The sequence below is a fragment of the Gobio gobio genome (genome assembly GCF_949357685.1).
Source record: "Gobio gobio genome assembly, chromosome: 18".
Lineage (NCBI taxonomy): Eukaryota > Metazoa > Chordata > Actinopteri > Cypriniformes > Gobionidae > Gobio > Gobio gobio.
In genome coordinates, this window is record NC_137111.1 from 46,389,826 (window position 1) to 46,409,644 (window position 19,819).

A 19,819-nucleotide genomic window follows, 5' to 3' on the forward strand; every position below is an offset into this window, starting at 1 on the left:
TGTGAGTTATAAAGTCAGAATTGCGAGATATAAAGTCAGAATTGCGAGATATAAAGTCAGAATTGTGAGTTATAAAGTCAGAATTATGTGATATAAAGTCAGAATTGCAAGATATAAAGTCAGAATTGCGTGATATAAAGTCAGAATTGCGTGATATAAAGTCAGAATTGCGAGATATAAACTCAGAAGTGTGTGATATAGTCAGAATTGTGTGATATAAAGTCCGAATTGTGAGTTATAAAGTCCGAATTGTGAGATATAAAGTCAGAATTGTGAGCTATAAAGTCAGAAGTGTGAGATATAAAGTCCGAAGTGTGAGATATAAAGTCAGAATTGCGTGATATAAAGTCAGAAGTGTGAGATATAAAGTCCGAATTGTGAGCTATAAAGTCCGAATTGTGAGCTATAAAGTCAGAATTGTGAGATATAAAGTCCGAATTGTGAGCTATAAAGTCCGAATTGTGAGATATAAAGTCCGAATTGTGAGCTATAAAGTCCGAATTGTGAGCTATAAAGTCAGAATTGTGAGCTATAAAGTCCGAATTGTGAGCTATAAAGTCCGAATTGTGAGATATAAAGTCCGAATTGTGAGCTATAAAGTCCGAATTGTGAGATATAAAGTCAGACTTGCGTGATATAAAGTCCGAATTGTGAGTTATAAAGTCAGAATTATGTGATATAAAGTCAGAATTGCAAGATATAAAGTCAGAATTGCGTGATATAAAGTCAGAATTGCGTGATATAAAGTCAGAATTGCGAGATATAAACTCAGAAGTGTGTGATATAAAGTCAGAATTGTGTGATATAAAGTCCGAATTGTGAGTTATAAAGTCCGAATTGTGAGATATAAAGTCAGAATTGTGAGCTATAAAGTCCGAATTGCGTGATATAAAGTCAGAATTGCGAGATATAAACTCAGAAGTGTGTGATATTAAGTCAGAATTGTGAGCTATAAAGTCAGAAGTGTGAGATATAAAGTCCGAAGTGTGAGATATAAAGTCCGAATTGTGAGATATAAAGTCAGAATTGCGTGATATAAAGTCAGAAGTGTGAGATATAAAGTCCGAATTGTGAGATATAAAGTCCGAATTGTGAGCTATAAAGTCCGAATTGTGAGCTATAAAGTCCGAATTGTGAGCTATAAAGTCCGAATTGTGAGATATAAAGTCCGAATTGTGAGCTATAAAGTCCGAATTGTGAGCTATAAAGTCAGAATTGTGAGCTATAAAGTCAGAAGTGTGAGATATAAAGTCAGAATTGTGAGCTATAAAGTCAGAAGTGTGTGATATAAAGTCCGAATTGTGAGATATAAAGTCAGAATTGTGAGCTATAAAGTCAGAATTGTGAGCTATAAAGTCAGAATTGTGAGCTATAAAGTCAGAATTGTGAGCTGTAAAGTCCGAATTGTGAGATATAAAGTCCGAATTGTGAGATATAAAGTCCGAATTGTGAGATATAAAGTCAGAATTGTGAGCTGTAAAGTCCGAATTGTGAGATATAAAGTCCGAATTGTGAGATATAAAGTCCGAATTGTGAGCTATAAAGTCAGAATTGTGAGCTGTAAAGTCCGAATTGTGAGATATAAAGTCAGAATTGTGAGATATAAAGTCCGAATTGTGAGATATAAAGTCCGAATTGTGAGATAAAGTCAGAAGTGTGAGATATAAAGTCCAAATTGTGAGTTATAAAGTCAGAATTGTGAGCTATAAAGTCAGAATTGTGAGATATAAAGTCAGAATTGTGAGATATAAAGTCCAAATTGTGAGCTATAAAGTCAGAATTGTGAGATATAAAGTCAGAATTGTGAGATATAAAGTCCGAATTGTGAGTTATAAAGTCAGAATTGTGAGATATAAAGTCAGAATTGTGAGCTATAAAGTCCGAATTAAGTGATATAAAGTCAGAATTGTGAGTTATAAAGTCAGAATTGCGAGTTATAAAGTCAGAATTGTGAGATATAAAGTCAGAATTGTGTGATATAAAGTCAGAATTGTGAGATATAAAGTCAGAATTGTGAGATATAAAGTCAGAATTGCGTGATATAAAGTCAGAATTGTGAGATATAAAGTCAGAATTGCGAGTTATAAAGTCAGAATTGTGTGATATAAAGTCAGAATTGTGAGATATAAAGTCAGAATTGCGAGTTATAAAGTCAGAATTGTGAGATATAAAGTCAGAATTGTGAGCTATAAAGTCCGAATTAAGTGATATAAAGTCAGAATTGTGAGTTATAAAGTCAGAATTGCGAGTTATAAAGTCAGAATTGTGAGATATAAAGTCAGAATTGTGTGATATAAAGTCAGAATTGTGAGATATAAAGTCAGAATTGTGAGATATAAAGTCAGAATTGCGTGATATAAAGTCAGAATTGTGAGATATAAAGTCAGAATTGCGAGTTATAAAGTCAGAATTGTGTGATATAAAGTCAGAATTGTGAGATATAAAGTCAGAATTGCGAGTTATAAAGTCAGAATTGTGAGATATAAAGTCAGAATTGCGTGAAATAAAGTCAGAATTGTGAGATATAAAATCAGAATTGTGTAATATAAAGTAGAATTGCGAGTTATAAAGTCAGAATTGTGAGATATAAAGTCAGAATTGCGTGATATAAAGTCAGAATTGCGAGATATAAACTCAGAAGTGTGTGATATAGTCAGAATTGTGTGATATAAAGTCCGAATTGTGAGTTATAAAGTCCGAATTGTGAGATATAAAGTCAGAATTGTGAGCTATAAAGTCAGAAGTGTGAGATATAAAGTCAGAATTGTGAGATATAAAGTCCGAATTGTGAGCTATAAAGTCAGAATTGTGAGATATAAAGTCCGAATTGTGAGCTATAAAGTCAGAATTGTGAGTTATAAAGTCCGAATTGTGAGATATAAAGTCAGAATTGCGTGATATAAAGTCAGAAGTGTGAGATATAAAGTCCGAATTGTGAGATATAAAGTCCGAATTGTGAGCTATAAAGTCAGAATTGTGAGATATAAAGTCCGAATTGTGAGCTATAAAGTCCGAATTGTGAGATATAAAGTCCGAATTGTGAGCTATAAAGTCCGAATTGTGAGCTATAAAGTCCGAATTGTGAGCTATAAAGTCCGAATTGTGAGCTATAAAGTCCGAATTGTGAGATATAAAGTCCGAATTGTGAGCTATAAAGTCAGACTTGTGAGATATAAAGTCAGACTTGTGAGATATAAAGTCCGAATTGTGAGATATAAAGTCAGAATTGTGAGCTGTAAAGTCCGAATTGTGAGATATAAAGTCCGAATTGTGAGATATAAAGTCAGAATTGTGAGCTGTAAAGTCAGAATTGTGAGATATAAAGTCCGAATTGTGAGCTATAAAGTCAGAATTGTGAGCTGTAAAGTCCGAATTGTGAGATATAAAGTCAGAATTGTGAGATATAAAGTCCAAATTGTGAGCTATAAAGTCAGAATTGTGAGATATAAAGTCAGAATTGTGAGATATAAAGTCCGAATTGTGAGTTATAAAGTCAGAATTGTGAGCTATAAAGTCAGAATTAAGTGATATAAAGTCAGAATTGTGAGATATAAAGTCAGAATTGTGAGTTATAAAGTCAGAATTGCGAGTTATAAAGTCAGAATTGCGAGATATAAAGTCAGAATTGTGAGATATAAAGTCAGAATTGTGAGATATAAAGTCAGAATTGCGTGATATAAAGTCAGAATTGCGAGTTATAAAGTCAGAATTGTGAGTTATAAAGTCAGAATTGTGTGATATAAAGTCAGAATTGTGAGATATAAAGTCAGAATTGCGAGTTATAAAGTCAGAATTGTGAGATATAAAGTCAGAATTGCGTGAAATAAAGTCAGAATTGTGAGATATAAAATCAGAATTGTGTAATATAAAGTAGAATTGCGAGTTATAAAGTCAGAATTGTGAGATATAAAGTCAGAATTGCGAGTTATAAAGTCAGAATTGTGAGTTATAAAGTCAGAATTGTGAGATATAAAATCAGAATTGTGTAATATAAAGTAGAATTGCGAGTTATAAAGTCAGAATTGTGAGATATAAAGTCAGAAGTGTGAGACATAAAGTCCGAATTGTGAGTTATAAAGTCCGAATTGTGAGACATAAAGTCCGAATTGTGAGTTATAAAGTCAGAATTGTGAGATATAAAGTCAGAATTGTGAGCTATAAAGTCAGAATTAAGTGATATAAAGTCAGAATTGTGAGATATAAAGTCAGAATTGTGAGTTATAAAGTCAGAATTGCGAGTTATAAAGTCCGAATTGTGAGCTATAAAGTCCGAATTGTGAGCTATAAAGTCCGAATTGTGAGCTATAAAGTCTGAATTGTGAGCTATAAAGTCCGAATTGTGAGATATAAAGTCCGAATTGTGAGCTATAAAGTCAGACTTGTGAGATATAAAGTCAGACTTGTGAGATATAAAGTCCGAATTGTGAGATATAAAGTCAGAATTGTGAGCTGTAAAGTCCGAATTGTGAGATATAAAGTCCGAATTGTGAGATATAAAGTCAGAATTGTGAGCTGTAAAGTCAGAATTGTGAGATATAAAGTCCGAATTGTGAGCTATAAAGTCAGAATTGTGAGCTGTAAAGTCCGAATTGTGAGATATAAAGTCAGAATTGTGAGATATAAAGTCCAAATTGTGAGCTATAAAGTCAGAATTGTGAGATATAAAGTCAGAATTGTGAGATATAAAGTCCGAATTGTGAGTTATAAAGTCAGAATTGTGAGCTATAAAGTCAGAATTAAGTGATATAAAGTCAGAATTGTGAGATATAAAGTCAGAATTGTGAGTTATAAAGTCAGAATTGCGAGTTATAAAGTCAGAATTGCGAGATATAAAGTCAGAATTGTGAGATATAAAGTCAGAATTGTGAGATATAAAGTCAGAATTGCGTGATATAAAGTCAGAATTGCGAGTTATAAAGTCAGAATTGTGAGTTATAAAGTCAGAATTGTGTGATATAAAGTCAGAATTGTGAGATATAAAGTCAGAATTGCGAGTTATAAAGTCAGAATTGTGAGATATAAAGTCAGAATTGCGTGAAATAAAGTCAGAATTGTGAGATATAAAATCAGAATTGTGTAATATAAAGTAGAATTGCGAGTTATAAAGTCAGAATTGTGAGATATAAAGTCAGAATTGCGAGTTATAAAGTCAGAATTGTGAGTTATAAAGTCAGAATTGTGAGATATAAAATCAGAATTGTGTAATATAAAGTAGAATTGCGAGTTATAAAGTCAGAATTGTGAGATATAAAGTCAGAAGTGTGAGACATAAAGTCCGAATTGTGAGTTATAAAGTCCGAATTGTGAGACATAAAGTCGGAATTGTGAGTTATAAAGTCAGAATTGTGAGATATAAAGTCAGAATTGTGAGCTATAAAGTCAGAATTAAGTGATATAAAGTCAGAATTGTGAGATATAAAGTCAGAATTGTGAGTTATAAAGTCAGAATTGCGAGTTATAAAGTCAGAATTGTGAGATATAAAGTCAGAATTGCGTGATATAAAGTCAGAATTGTGAGATATAAAGTCAGAATTGCGAGTTATAAAGTCAGAATTGTGAGATATAAAGTCAGAATTGTGTGATATAAAGTCAGAATTGTGAGATATAAAGTCAGAATTGCGAGTTATAAAGTCAGAATTGTGAGTTATAAAGTCAGAATTGCGTGAAATAAAGTCAGAATTGTGAGATATAAAAATCAGAATTGTGTAATATAAAGTAGAATTGCAAGTTATAAAGTCAGAATTGTGAGATATAAAGTCAGAATTGCGAGTTATAAAGTCAGAATTGTGAGATATAAAGTCAGAATTGTGAGATATAAAGTCAGACTTGTGAGATATAAAGTCAGACTTGTGAGATATAAAGTCAGAATTGCGTGATATAAAGTCAGAATTGCGAGATATAAAGTCAGAATTGCGAGATATAAAGTCAGAATTGTGAGATATAAAGTCAGAATTGTGTATATAACGTCAGAAGTGTGTGATATAAAGTCGGAATTGTGAGATACAAAGTCAGAATTGTGTGATATAAAGTCAGAATTGTGAGTTACAAAGTCAGAATTGTGAGTTATAAAGTCAGAATTGTGAGATACAAAGTCAGAATTGTGAGATAAAGTCAGAATTGCGAGTTACAAAGTCAGAATTGCGAGTTATAAAGTCAGAATTGTGTGATATAAAGTAGAATTGCGTGAAATAAAGTCAGAATTGTGAGATATAAAATCAGAATTGTGTAATATAAAGTAGAATTGCGTGATATAAAGTCAGAATTGCGTGATATAAAGTCAGACTTGTGTGATATAAAGTCAGAATTGCGTGATATAAAGTAGAATTGCGTGATATAAAGTCAGAATTGCGTGATATAAAGTCAGAATTGTGTGATATAAAGTCAGACTTGTGAGTTATAAAGTCAGAATTGCGTGATATAAAGTCAGAATTGTGAGATATAAAGTCAGAATTGTGAGATACAAAGTCAGAATTGTGAGATATAAAGTCAGACTTGTGAGATATAAAGTCAGACTTGTGAGATATAAAGTCAGACTTGTGAGATATAAAGTCAGAATTGCGAGATATAAAGTCAGAATTGCGAGATATAAAGTCAGAATTGAGAGATATAAAGTCAGAATTGTGTATATAACGTCAGAAGTGTGTGATATAAAGTCGGAATTGTGAGATACAAAGTCAGAATTGTGTGATATAAAGTCAGAATTGTGAGTTACAAAGTCAGAATTGTGAGTTATAAAGTCAGAATTGTGAGATACAAAGTCAGAATTGTGAGATAAAGTCAGAATTGCGAGTTACAAAGTCAGAATTGCGAGTTATAAAGTCAGAATTGTGTGATATAAAGTAGAATTGCGTGAAATAAAGTCAGAATTGTGAGATATAAAATCAGAATTGTGTAATATAAAGTAGAATTGCGTGATATAAAGTCAGAATTGCGTGATATAAAGTCAGAATTGTGTGATATAAAGTCAGAATTGCGTGATATAAAGTAGAATTGCGTGATATAAAGTCAGAATTGCGAGATATAAAGTCAGAATTGTGAGTTATAAAGTCAGACTTGTGAGATATAAAGTCAGAATTGTGTGATATAAAGTCAGAATTGCGTGATATAAAGTAGAATTGCGTGATATAAAGTCAGACTTGTGAGTTATAAAGTCAGAATTGCGTGATATAAAGTCAGAATTGTGAGATACAAAGTCAGAATTGTGAGATAAAGTCAGAATTGCGAGTTACAAAGTCAGAATTGCGAGTTATAAAGTCAGAATTGTGTGATATAAAGTAGAATTGCGTGAAATAAAGTCAGAATTGTGAGATATAAAATCAGAATTGTGTAATATAAAGTAGAATTGCGTGATATAAAGTCAGAATTGCGTGATATAAAGTCAGAATTGCGTGATATAAAGTCAGAATTGTGTGATATAAAGTCAGAATTGCGTGATATAAAGTAGAATTGCGTGATATAAAGTCAGAATTGCGTGATATAAAGTCAGAATTGTGTGATATAAAGTCAGACTTGTGAGATATAAAGTCAGAATTGTGTGATATAAAGTCAGAATTGCGTGATATAAAGTAGAATTGCGTGATATAAAGTCAGACTTGTGAGTTATAAAGTCAGAATTGCGTGATATAAAGTCAGAATTGTGAGATATAAAGTCAGAATTGTGAGATACAAAGTCAGAATTGCGAGTTACAAAGTCAGAATTGCGAGTTATAAAGTCAGAATTGTGTGATATAAAGTAGAATTGCGTGAAATAAAGTCAGAATTGTGAGATATAAAATCAGAATTGTGTAATATAAAGTAGAATTGCGTGATATAAAGTCAGAATTGCGTGATATAAAGTCAGAATTGCGTGATATAAAGTCAGACTTGTGAGATATAAAGTCAGAATTGTGTGATATAAAGTCAGAATTGCGTGATATAAAGTAGAATTGCGTGATATAAAGTCAGAATTGCGTGATATAAAGTCAGAATTGTGTGATATAAAGTCAGACTTGTGAGATATAAAGTCAGAATTGTGTGATATAAAGTCAGAATTGCGTGATATAAAGTAGAATTGCGTGATATAAAGTCAGACTTGTGAGTTATAAAGTCAGAATTGCGTGATATAAAGTCAGAATTGTGAGATATAAAGTCAGAATTGTGAGATATAAAGTCAGAATTGAGAGATATAAAGTCAGAATAAGCAAACTATAATACAACGGTTTGCACATACTCAAGCTCAACTCACAAATACAGAGAGGCAGATAAACACACACACACACACACGACTCCCTCCGGGCCAGATGTCTAGGGCGCATATATTCGGTCTAGCTCACACACAAATGTAGGTTGCCCTTTAACCCTGGAAAAAGTCAAAACATCAAAATACTCGGATGTCAAAACATACTATTCTAAAGTGCAGCCTTTGAAATGAAATATAGTATGTAAAACAATTAGCTCTGAGAGATCCAGTCAGGAACACAAAAGGGCAGAAGGAAAACGGCTGCTTTTTTCCCCAGCTAACCCTGCAGGTCAGCGGCACAGGGAAGTTTGTAGCCTGGAGACACGAGCTCCATTTACACAGCGTCTATATTTAGGAGCCCTATAGTCAACGCTGAACGTAGTGCAAACTGACATGTGGGACAAACTGCTCTATGTGGCATTATATGCAGGTTTTGGCAGGAAAATTATTGTGCATTGAAATAACAGAAATTGAAAATTATATTTAGCTCTGCTGAAAGTGCTTTGTAAGTGTCCCAGTGATATTTCACTGCAAAAGCAAAAGAAAGCCTGTTTATATGGCCATTGTGATGTTGTGACAATTTTAATGACAATAATGCACACTTACCCTGTAGGCCCAATACCATCTTATTATATATATATTGGGTGCGCGTGTAAATTGACCCGAGCATGATTTCGTGACATTCAGGTAAATACTCTTTGCCTGAAGACAGTGTGTAACATTTCACCTGCTCAAGCTTTATAATAAACCATATCATTGTATTATGTTCACTATTGTTCATACACAATAGAAAGGCATTCATAACACCGTTCAACAACAGCGATCCACGGTTATAAAATTACCTCATACATCTCCATTTGACTGGATGGCTTTAGAAAAGGCCATCACTTCCCTCATTTTACGCGAGTCACCTCAAATGAACTTCATTTGTCTGGAGGGGCTGGTCACTTTACAGGAGCACCAAAACCAGCCTGACCTTTGTCAGCGGTCACTTCCAATCTGTTCTCCACCTGAATGTTTTATTTCATATCTCAGTGAATTGATATACTAATCCACACAGAACACCCTAGCAAACACATATTAGCAATGCACTGGATAAAGCTGGATAAACTGCGTTCTGCAAAACACATTTTGCATTTGATCTTTCAAGTCAAACGAGGAACGACATGAGGGCGAGTAAGTGATTCCAGAATTGTCACTTTGAGAGTTTTTCAGCTTAAAATAACTAAAGGCTCTCCACCACATTCATGTAAATCAGCTGGAGTAAGAAACTTTGAGACTGACAGCGGAATCAGGGCACTTTGTACCATTTCCCATCTCATATTCACCTGCTAAACAACAGTGCTGGGGATGGAAATATCAATCAGGCGTCAGTGTGTCAGACTACTTTGTCATGTGCCACCATCCGTGAGAGAGAGCTGACAAATGAAAACAGATCAGCAATCACTGATACAGCAAAGCAAAACCTCACCACTGCTACTGAGCAACAGGAAAACTCTCGATTTCAGGAAGAAAAATGGGTCTGAATGAAACTCAACAGTGCTTTAGATTTTCCAGTTAGCATTCAAAATAATCAGTTTGGCTGTTAAGTATATATAACGTGTATATATCACACCGATCACTGCATGAAAAGTGGGATTTTCGTCAGTAAGCGGCACTGTAGACATATCAGACATAACATTATGACCACTGACTGTTAGTGGGTGGGATATATTAAACATTTAATCCTCAAAGTTGATGTGTTAGAAGCAGGAAAAATGGGCAAGCGTAAGGATTTGAGCGAGTTTGACACGGGCCAAATTGTGATGGCTAGACACTGGGTCAGAGCATCTCCAAAACTGCAGCTCTTGTGGGGTGTCCCCGGTCTGCAGTGGTCAGTCTCTATCAAAAGTGCTCCAAGGAAGGTAAAGTGGAGAACCGGCCACAGGGTCATGAAGAACCAGTGGTGAACCGGCCACAGGGTCATGAAGGACCAGTGGAGAACCGGCCAAAGGGTCATGAAGGTACAGTGGAGAACCGGCCACAGGGTCATGGAGGACCAGTGGAGAACCGGCCACAGGGTCATGAAGAACCAGTGGTGAACCGGCCACAGGGTCATGAAGGACCAGTGGAGAACCGGCCACAGGGTCATGAAGGACCAGTGGAGAACCGGCCACAGGGTCATGGAGGACCAGTGGAGAACCGGCCACAGGGTCATGAAGGACCAGTGGAGAACCGGCCACAGGGTCATGAAGGACCAGTGGAGAACCGGCCACAGGGTCATGAAGGACCAGTGGAGAACCGGCCACAGGGTCATGAAGGACCAGTGGAGAACCGGCCACAGGGTCATGGAGGACCAGTGGAGAACCGGCCACAGGGTCATGGAGGACCAGTGGAGAACCGGCCACAGGGTCATGGAGGACCAGTGGAGAACCGGCCACAGGGTCATGGAGGACCAGTGGAGAACCGGCCACAGGGTCATGAAGGACCAGTGGAGAACCGGCCACAGGGTCATGAAGAACCAGTGGTGAACCGGCCACAGGGTCATGAAGGACCAGTGGAGAACCGGCCACAGGGTCATGAAGGACCAGTGGAGAACCGGCCACAGGGTCATGGAGGACCAGTGGTGAACCGGCCACAGGGTCATGGGCGGCCGAGGCTCATTGATGCATGTGGGGAGTGAAGGCTGGCCCGTGTGGTCCAATCAAACAGACGAGCTACTGGAGCTCAAACTGCTCAAGAAGTTAATGCTGGTTCTGATAGAAAGGTGTCAGAATACACAGAGCATCTCAGTTTGTTGCGTATGGGGCGGCACAGCCGCTGACCAGTCAGGGTGCCCATGCTGACCCCTGTCCACCGCCGAAAGAGGTGGACAACTAATATATATATATATATATATGTCACAATATGTCACAATACCAAAATTATGACTTCGATACGGTACCAGACTAGGCAAATTTGATTTCTCATGTCATGACACCTTTAAAGCTAGCCTGGTCTTACCAGACTCTCGTACATTTCATTTGTTCAGAGAGTCTGGCCACTCTCCATTGACAAGCGTTAACTTCCTTGAGGGCGGTACTTCTGTTGAAGTTTAAAACTATTGGATCTGCCCAGAGCCACTCCGGATCTGCCATAACCAATCGCTAACGTTTGTATGTTTGTATGGTATGTCATGCGCCGTTCGAAGTCCGTAAAAATAACTGTGCAGATTGTGCACCACCTCAGTGATAAAACCTAAAACTTGTGCATTTGGATTGTGATTTATTCACGGTGGAGGGGAGAGTTGTGTGATCGGGAAATAACGGCCCAATTCAAATTATTTTTTGAGCGGTGATGAAATATATTGCTCTAAGTCTATATTCTAAGTCTAGAAATGCATCCAAATTACAGCTAAGCGTAACCGTACGGTGCACTGCAAGGGTCAAAAAGGATATAAACAGTGAATTTTGAAGTGATAGATTCTTGAAAACTGGAGATGTGGATTCGGACAGCAGTTAAATGACCACACGACCTTGGTGTTTGTCTAAAACAGTAATTCGGACGGGAATTTTTACGCGGGTGGTGGGAGACGGACTGCTATAAAATCACTGACTAGCCCCTGTAAATGATGACAATACCTTCTGACCCCACGAGAAACAATTACCGTCCGAATAGGGCTTCAGCAACTCCTTCACCACTAACGGAGCGAGCTGGAAAATCAAACTTTTCCCGAACCCTGTGGGGAGGAGGGACACAACATCATGGCCACCAACAAAACTCAGCAAAGATTGTTCTTGCTCCGGCTTTAACTTCTGGAGATTCGGCAGCGGTGCCACAACGGAATGAACGGCTTCGCTCGCATCTTTCTCTGCCGCCATTACTGAACTACAACTCAAACTAGCGCACGACATCAGCGTCATCGTTCTCAGCCACTCCCTCTGTTCGCTGATTGGACCGGTAAAAATGTATTCGGAGAAAACCTAAGAATATACCGCAGTCCCAGACGGAGTACTGAGGGAAAATGAAAATTGAGCGGAAGTATGTAGGAGGGCGGAGCCAGGCTACTTTAAAGCCACAACACAATATGTAATTTTTCGCCACTAGTGGTCGCTTATTCAAAACAAAGGCGTAGCTTGATGGCGTCTTGATTTCACAGAGCTTTTATTCTGCCACAGACGAGCGCTTTCCGCTTCTTCCACTCATGTGTGTGTGGGGTAACACAGCGCTGTTTTATCATATTACACACATTTGAGTGTGTTGAGAGTTGTTATAATGCTACTCTGTGCGTTGACTCTGTGCTACTATGAGACACTTGTTCACACTGCAGTGAGAGATGGATATTAGGCATGATAAGACAAGGTACTCGTTAGGGCTGCACGATTAATCGAAAAAAAATCACGATCTCGATTCAAACATAAATGCGATCTCCTTTCTTAATGTTGGCGATTCACTTCCGCGTATTTCCCTCAGATCATGCGTTCACGCGTTATTGGTCACACCAGAGCTTGTCACACTCACACAATAACAAAACACTTACTGACGTGTAACAAGGCAGACCTAACGGAGTCAGATTTGTAGCGGTAAGTGGTAAAAATGAACCCCAGTGTGGAAAATCCCGGTGGCGACAGTGAGACTGAGGATGTAACAACAACATTGGTACAGAAAAAAGGAGCGCATTCCACCGTGTGGAGCTTTTTTGGGTTTAAACCTGAAGACGATGCGCAAAGAGTTATTTGCAAACAGTGCTTTTGCATCGTCGCAGCACCGCAAGGTAACACCACTAATCTATACAATCACCTTAAACGTCACCACAAAATACAGTACGAGTTAGCCATGAGAGACAAGGGAGCCACACCACAAAATACCAGCCGCCAGACCACGCAAACTTCCATAACTCAGACGTTGTACGGAGCATCGCCATACCCTCCAAGTTCCCAGCGGCACAAATATATAGGCTAACAAAAGCCATTAGGGCTGTCACTTTTTATTCGATATTCGAATATGCATTCGAACATGACGTGAAATATCCGTAATCGAACTATAAATAAACTATCCGGTTTTTAAAGTGCCATGCAGAGCGGGTACCCGCGAATATTGCTGAAACGGGTAAAAACATCACAACTGTGTCGGGTCGGACAAGGGAGAACACGGGTTTTAAACGTGCAAACGAATATAAAAAATATATGCATGTACAGTGCATGCCGCCGCTCCCATTACGCGCATCACGCGCTGCGCGTCGGGCACCAAGTGCTGAGGGGGGCACCGCAAGAAAATTCGCAACCGCGCGCTGAGGAGATGGATCCTGAGGAGTTGAAGAAAAAAATAGGCGCAAATGTGGAAGTTCATCGTTGAGGAAGCACGCAGATAACTGTGGTAACAAACCAAGCACACGCAGTTCTATCGAACAGTATTTTTGTTATGTTTCCTGATTTTGGTCTCTTAATAACACTGTCTTAGTACATTAAGCCACGTTAAGCGTTTTCTTATAACATTTTTAAAAAAATATTTTATTTATAGTTTTCATTTTTTACAAAAACAAAAAGAAACCACGAAATAAGACAACAAAAACCCTCTCTCCACAAGGCAAGATATTAAATAATCATAAAAATAGAAATAAACAGTAATAAGCATAGATTTACATCTGTCTACATTTGTTGTTTCTACATTTTAATTTAATTGTAACTAATTACTTTTATTTAAAATTGATTCATTTTTTTTAAAGTATAAGAAAAAATGAGAATCGTGTTAGAGAATCGTGATCTCAATTCCCATGGAGAAAAATCGTGATTCACATTTTAGCAAGAATCGTGCAGCCCTAGTACTCGTGGTAAATCAAGAAAACAAGATACAAGACTAACCGTGTTGAGCTAAATAACAAAGATTAGATTTCTGTCCATGAATTATCCAAACAGTTGCTCTCCTGTCTAATAAAACACATATTAAAGCGTCTTTGGTGTTGCTTATTTCTCAAGATTTAAACATTCTTGGAAACATTTGGGATAGTCAACAAAATATATAACAGTGTTCTAGTGGTTTTGGATATTTAAATCCAAAAATCTTAAATATTGTGCCTTTGAAGAAACATTTACAATAATTAAAATATTTTTTAAATAGAAAAGAAATTTGCTTTAAAATGCAGTTAAATAAAACAATACAATTCTAAATTAATGAACCATAAATAAATAAAGCACTCATTTCATGATGTAACTGCACAAACGACTCTGGCTGTGGATGAATTTGGCATTCATAATTAATAACCCATTTGGTTTTTGTATTGCCAAAGTGTCCACTGAGAAAACTGGTGTGCGGAAGGTGTATAAATGATGAGGGGAAATGAGGGAATCCAGCTTGAAATGCCCTTCAGTTTCTCTCACACATGAGCAGACGCTCCCTAAACCTCTCAGCACATTATTCTGCTGTTAAAGAGGAGCAGAAATCATCCAGCAGCAAACACAAACCTCCTCCTTCTTTTTGAAGACTCTCTTCGCCTAAGATGATGTAATTTCCCTGTGGAGCGCTTCAGGCAGACGGTCATTGAGCGATACTGGGGAAGTAATTCCTTTACTCGCAGCGAATCCGAGGCTCGATTCTCGGTGTGTGTGTGTGTGTGTGAGTGGTTTGGTGGCGCATACTGTGGCCTGCCGAGCAGCAGTAATAAGACATCTGTCCCACAGCACCTGCTTTCCCCATCAGGATGCCAACAGAACCTGCTCCAGTCGTAATCGCTCCTGACACATATATGTATACGCATATTCTAAACACAGATATAAGAGTGCAGAGGGAAGTCAATGGTGAAACTCTACTATACTGTAAGAAGAAGCTGATGTACAGATGATCACGTCTGTGTACATGAAGTGAAAGCCACTGTAAGGGCCCTATCAAACACCTGGCGCAATCCGACGCAAGTGTTTTCTGCTAGTTTCAGCTTGACGCAGTTCTCATTTTCACGTCCAGCACCATGTTGTTTAAATAGCAAATTCACTCGTGCCATCTGTTCACCCATGGGCGTCTGCTCTGAAAACCAGGTGTGTTCAGGAGCATTGTTGGAGTGCTGCTATTTGAACTGAAACCGACTGCGCCATTGACCAACACAAACCTGCTCTAAAGTCAACAGTGCAGTATTTTTTGTGTTATTTAAAGGGTGTGTTAGTAATATGAGCCTATAGGGGGTGCACAACACACACACACTCTACTTATTACACACACAGGGACACGCAGCAGCACAAACACACATTTTTAAATATTAAAAATAAAAGGATTCCTCTTTGGAGAAGCGTTCAGTCTTTCCTCCATGTAATCCGCCATGGCTCGAGCACAACTGGCTTTTAAAGGGCAAGGGAGATGAGACTCTTGCACGTTACTAGGGTTGGTTACCGAACACAGTACTTTTAAGGGAACCGACCGAGTTACGTTGGTACTACAGAGCACCGATTCACATTAAAATCAATCGGTACCAAATTTCGGTACCTGAGAACGCATATTGTGATATAGACTAGTGTCTGTGAATATTAAACCGCAAAAAGACCATTTAAAGGGTAACCTCAGTGATTTAGCATTAGGCTTTGTATCAGTAGAAACCCGGTAGTATATTCAAATTATGGTACTTTCCCCCCCTCATATCCCCCTGAGAAGAGAGAATTATGCATTTTATTTCTGGAAAAAATCCTCAGATGACGCAAATATCGTCATTTTGCGTCATCGGAGGATTTGTTGGCCAGAGGCTAAAGACTACAGTCACTAGATGGAGCTGTTCCGCATGTTATCAACCCGCCCATAGGGGAGAGATCTCACGCACAGAATTACATTGACACAAACTCGGACGACCGCATGGACATTCATAACGGAGCGGTGCAGAGCAAAGTGAGTGTTTCAACTTTTCAATTAATTCCTGTGATAGTTTAGCATCCATTTGCGATCTGAAAATGTGCCAGACTGGCGCTTAACGTTACCTTAGCTCTGCTCAGCTCTTCTCTCTCGTGATGAATGAAATCTGACTCCTGCTGCGTCTGTGCCATGACTTTCGTTCGACTCACTCACACTTTATTGAAAAGAAACGTTCAGCTTTTAATTGTTGTGTTTATTCTCTTAACTGAACGAAATGATTGTATTACTATGAAGATCAAAACGACGGTACGGAGTGGCCTTGTAGAGCAGCAAAGCAAGTGCATTCTTGGAGTTGTTGTCTTTCATCCACATGAGACAAAAATACATTTTCTGTCTTTTCTCAGTCTAGAAGGCACCAAATTCAAAATTAATTTCACATTTCTACTGCATAAATGACCCAGTTTAAATACAAAGCTTAATGCTAAATCACTGAAGTAACCCTTTAAATGCCAATCTTGCGTGTCTCTGTGCAAATGAATGTGTAGACGCGCGGTTTACAGTCCATGGGTTTACCTCACACACACTCTCACTCAGAATCGCGCGTGACGGTCGCATGTTTCCATCTCTGCCTCTCATATGAGGACATGAACGCACAAACGTCATCTCCAGAGCCACCGAGAGTAACTTTATGAGCATTTGACCGTTTCATTTGAGAAAAACTACCGTCATTTCATAAACACACAGAAACTCAAATTCACGGCAACCCGTCAAAAAAAAAGTTTGGCTAACTTGACAAATAAATTACTGTTGTACAGTAGAATTTAGATACGTCTCAATGTAATAATAATACTAAAACTAATGTAATAAAAAATTATCAAAACTTTATTTAAAAAAAAAAAATGTATTATTATTTTCCTCATGTTTAAATTTTTACCATATAAAGCTCAGTTGTGCAGCATTTTGACAAAAGAAGTTTAATTAAATTAAGAGATAAATTAAATTAATGTCTTAATAAATATAAATCTTAGATGATTAATTAGATCTTAATCTTAGATGATACATTTTATTTTATTATCATTTGATTACCAGAAAATACATAACACATAATTTGTGGGAAATCTTTACATAGAAATGAAATTAAAGAAAAAATAATAAAAATAAATTATTTTATTTACTACTATTTACTAGTAAATATTACAGTATACAAACATGACACAGACAATGGCAGACAGAGAGCAGGGCAGCTCTGGCATTATAATGTCAATAACTCTTTTATAAATTACTTACAGGTTCTTTACAGTTATTTATGTATATGTGGTTAAAATGTGAACAGTACCCAACCCTACACGTTACGCCCAAAACACACCCATGACTCATTCAGAGACGAGGTACAACCCTTTTGGACCATTCGCCAGGTACGCCAGCCGTTTTTTTCCGTCGTTAAACTAGCAAAAGTGGATTCGGACCCAAGTACACCTGCGCCGTGCGCTTCAGACCATGTGCTCAGAGTGTTAAAATAGGGCCCTGGGTGATTATGAGACTACAACACACACTGAATCATGACAGTAACAGCAGAATGAAGTGTCTGTGTGAGGATCTTCACAAAGACCTGCTTCCTGTCTCAATCACTGGGACAGATTGAGCCTGTTGACCTTTGACCTGACAGTCCCTGTAAGGAATAGAATTGAGTTAACTTCCTCCCTGATGGCAGGAAACTCTTCTTAAAGGAGGATGACCCTGAGATTGGCTGTTATCTCTGCTCACTCATTTTAAGTGTCACATGAGGGAGAATCACATGATAACTGTCCAAAAAAAAGTCCAAAGTCGTATTTCCCACTAATATGAAATGTGTGTGTGTGTATATATATATATATATATTTTGCATAAATCAAATGAAACCTATTTTTAGGTTAATTTTAGCTAATTGTGACATTATTTTCACGACAACGAAGCAATTTTTACACACACTTTTTTTTTGTATTTATACATTTATATGTTTTTTTGTTAAAATCATGCTGGTTTGAATTTAAAACCACTGTAATTTAGCAATTTTTTTAAACATTTTATGGGGGAATGTCATAAACCTGTCATTTAAATAAAATCAAATGTTTCATATTGCAATGCAAAAAAAAAACGTAAATCGTCTTGAAATATTCTAAAATAATCAAATTTTATTTACGTAAAATATGTTTTTCTTTCCCTCCTAAAATGATCAGATGAATTAAGATCTAGTAATGCACAATGCTAATGCACAGAAATTGTGTATTTTTCAATATTGTATTTAAAAAATGCATGTTCTGTCAATCATTTCTGACACTGCGGTGATCAGCGGTCTGCACTAAAGTCCAGCCGTGTCTCTAAAAGCCCACAGTCATGAGACAGCAGAGACGCATCAGCAGATTTCATCTCATTTCTACAAAACCAGGTCAGTGAAAAAGCGAACAGACACTATAAATTCATACAGCATCTATAGCCACAAGCAAGAACCGTGAAGACAAGAGTGTGGATGATCTCCTGAGCTCAACACTGACGCACAGACTGCCCTATGGGGACGCTGTCAACGCTATTAAAGCAAACTAAAGCACAGATTACCTCGCATGTCATTCAGTGACAGGCTCACATCCTATTGTCTTAAGAGCCTTTAGATGGAGATGGAAAGTAGATTCATCCAAAACCAAATTTATTCTCACTCAAAAGGGAAACACACAGAGAGAGGGTTAAGGTATTCACCAGATCATAATCCTTTAGTACATTTTACTATTTTAAAAACTGCAAAAGATGTGTAAAACTTGAGCCTTATGAGTGAACGCATAAGCCTGGGACACACAAACCAGTCAAGAAGAGGTTAAACCTGGGTTAACATGCCAGATTAAGGTCATGGGTTGCAGATTACTGATTTAATAGATGCAGCCTCTATATAACATTTGGAAAGTGTGGCTTAAAAACATATAGTGTATGCTTTTGTCTACCGAGGATCTGACTGCAAAATATATAGAGCAAAGCCAGCAGATAACAGCGTGATTTGAATAGATCTACATAGATGAGCATTTTAATCATTTCCAAATGGGAAACTAGAGAAAACTAAATGAGGAGCCCAATTGAATGAAGTACAGAGTCATTATGCATTTCAGACTAATCAGCCATTACAGCGGTCCCTATAGTGTGAGTGTGTTCGACTGAACCACGGCTGAGAACAATAATGAACTGCTGCATGTTATTAACTGAACAAAAATTAATAATTGGCAACATATTTGCAGCTACAAGACATTAAGACTGACAAGGTTAAGTTAAAGTAAGTTAAAGTAACCAAGATGCCTGAAGTGATCCCTACCTGAAAAGTATATAATTACTGTCTGAGTGACGTAATTTTTGCCATCAGTACAGTTCGTGAACAACAGCGTACGTGTATGGAAGCCCATTTCCACCATATTAAAAAAAATCATGCTTTTGTAAATCATAATTATGCAGTGTTGGGGAAAGTTACTTTGAAAAGAAATGCATTACAATATTGTGTTACTCCCTTGACAAGTAACTAATTGTGCTACTTTTTAAGAAAATAAATGACGCATTATGTATACTTCTCACTTGGGCTTGTTTTTTTATAACAAAAAAAGTTATATTTTTTGGGCAATTGTAAAGGCCCTTTCACATAGGGCTGTAACGATATGACCTAAAATCAAAATCTCGATTAATTGAACATTTTACTTCGAATACGATTAATGAACGATTATTTTGCCCTCATAGTTCACTGATAATGTCTGTACCATAAATATGTTCAACTATTAGAGGTGGGATATTTTTTTTCTAATGAAAAAC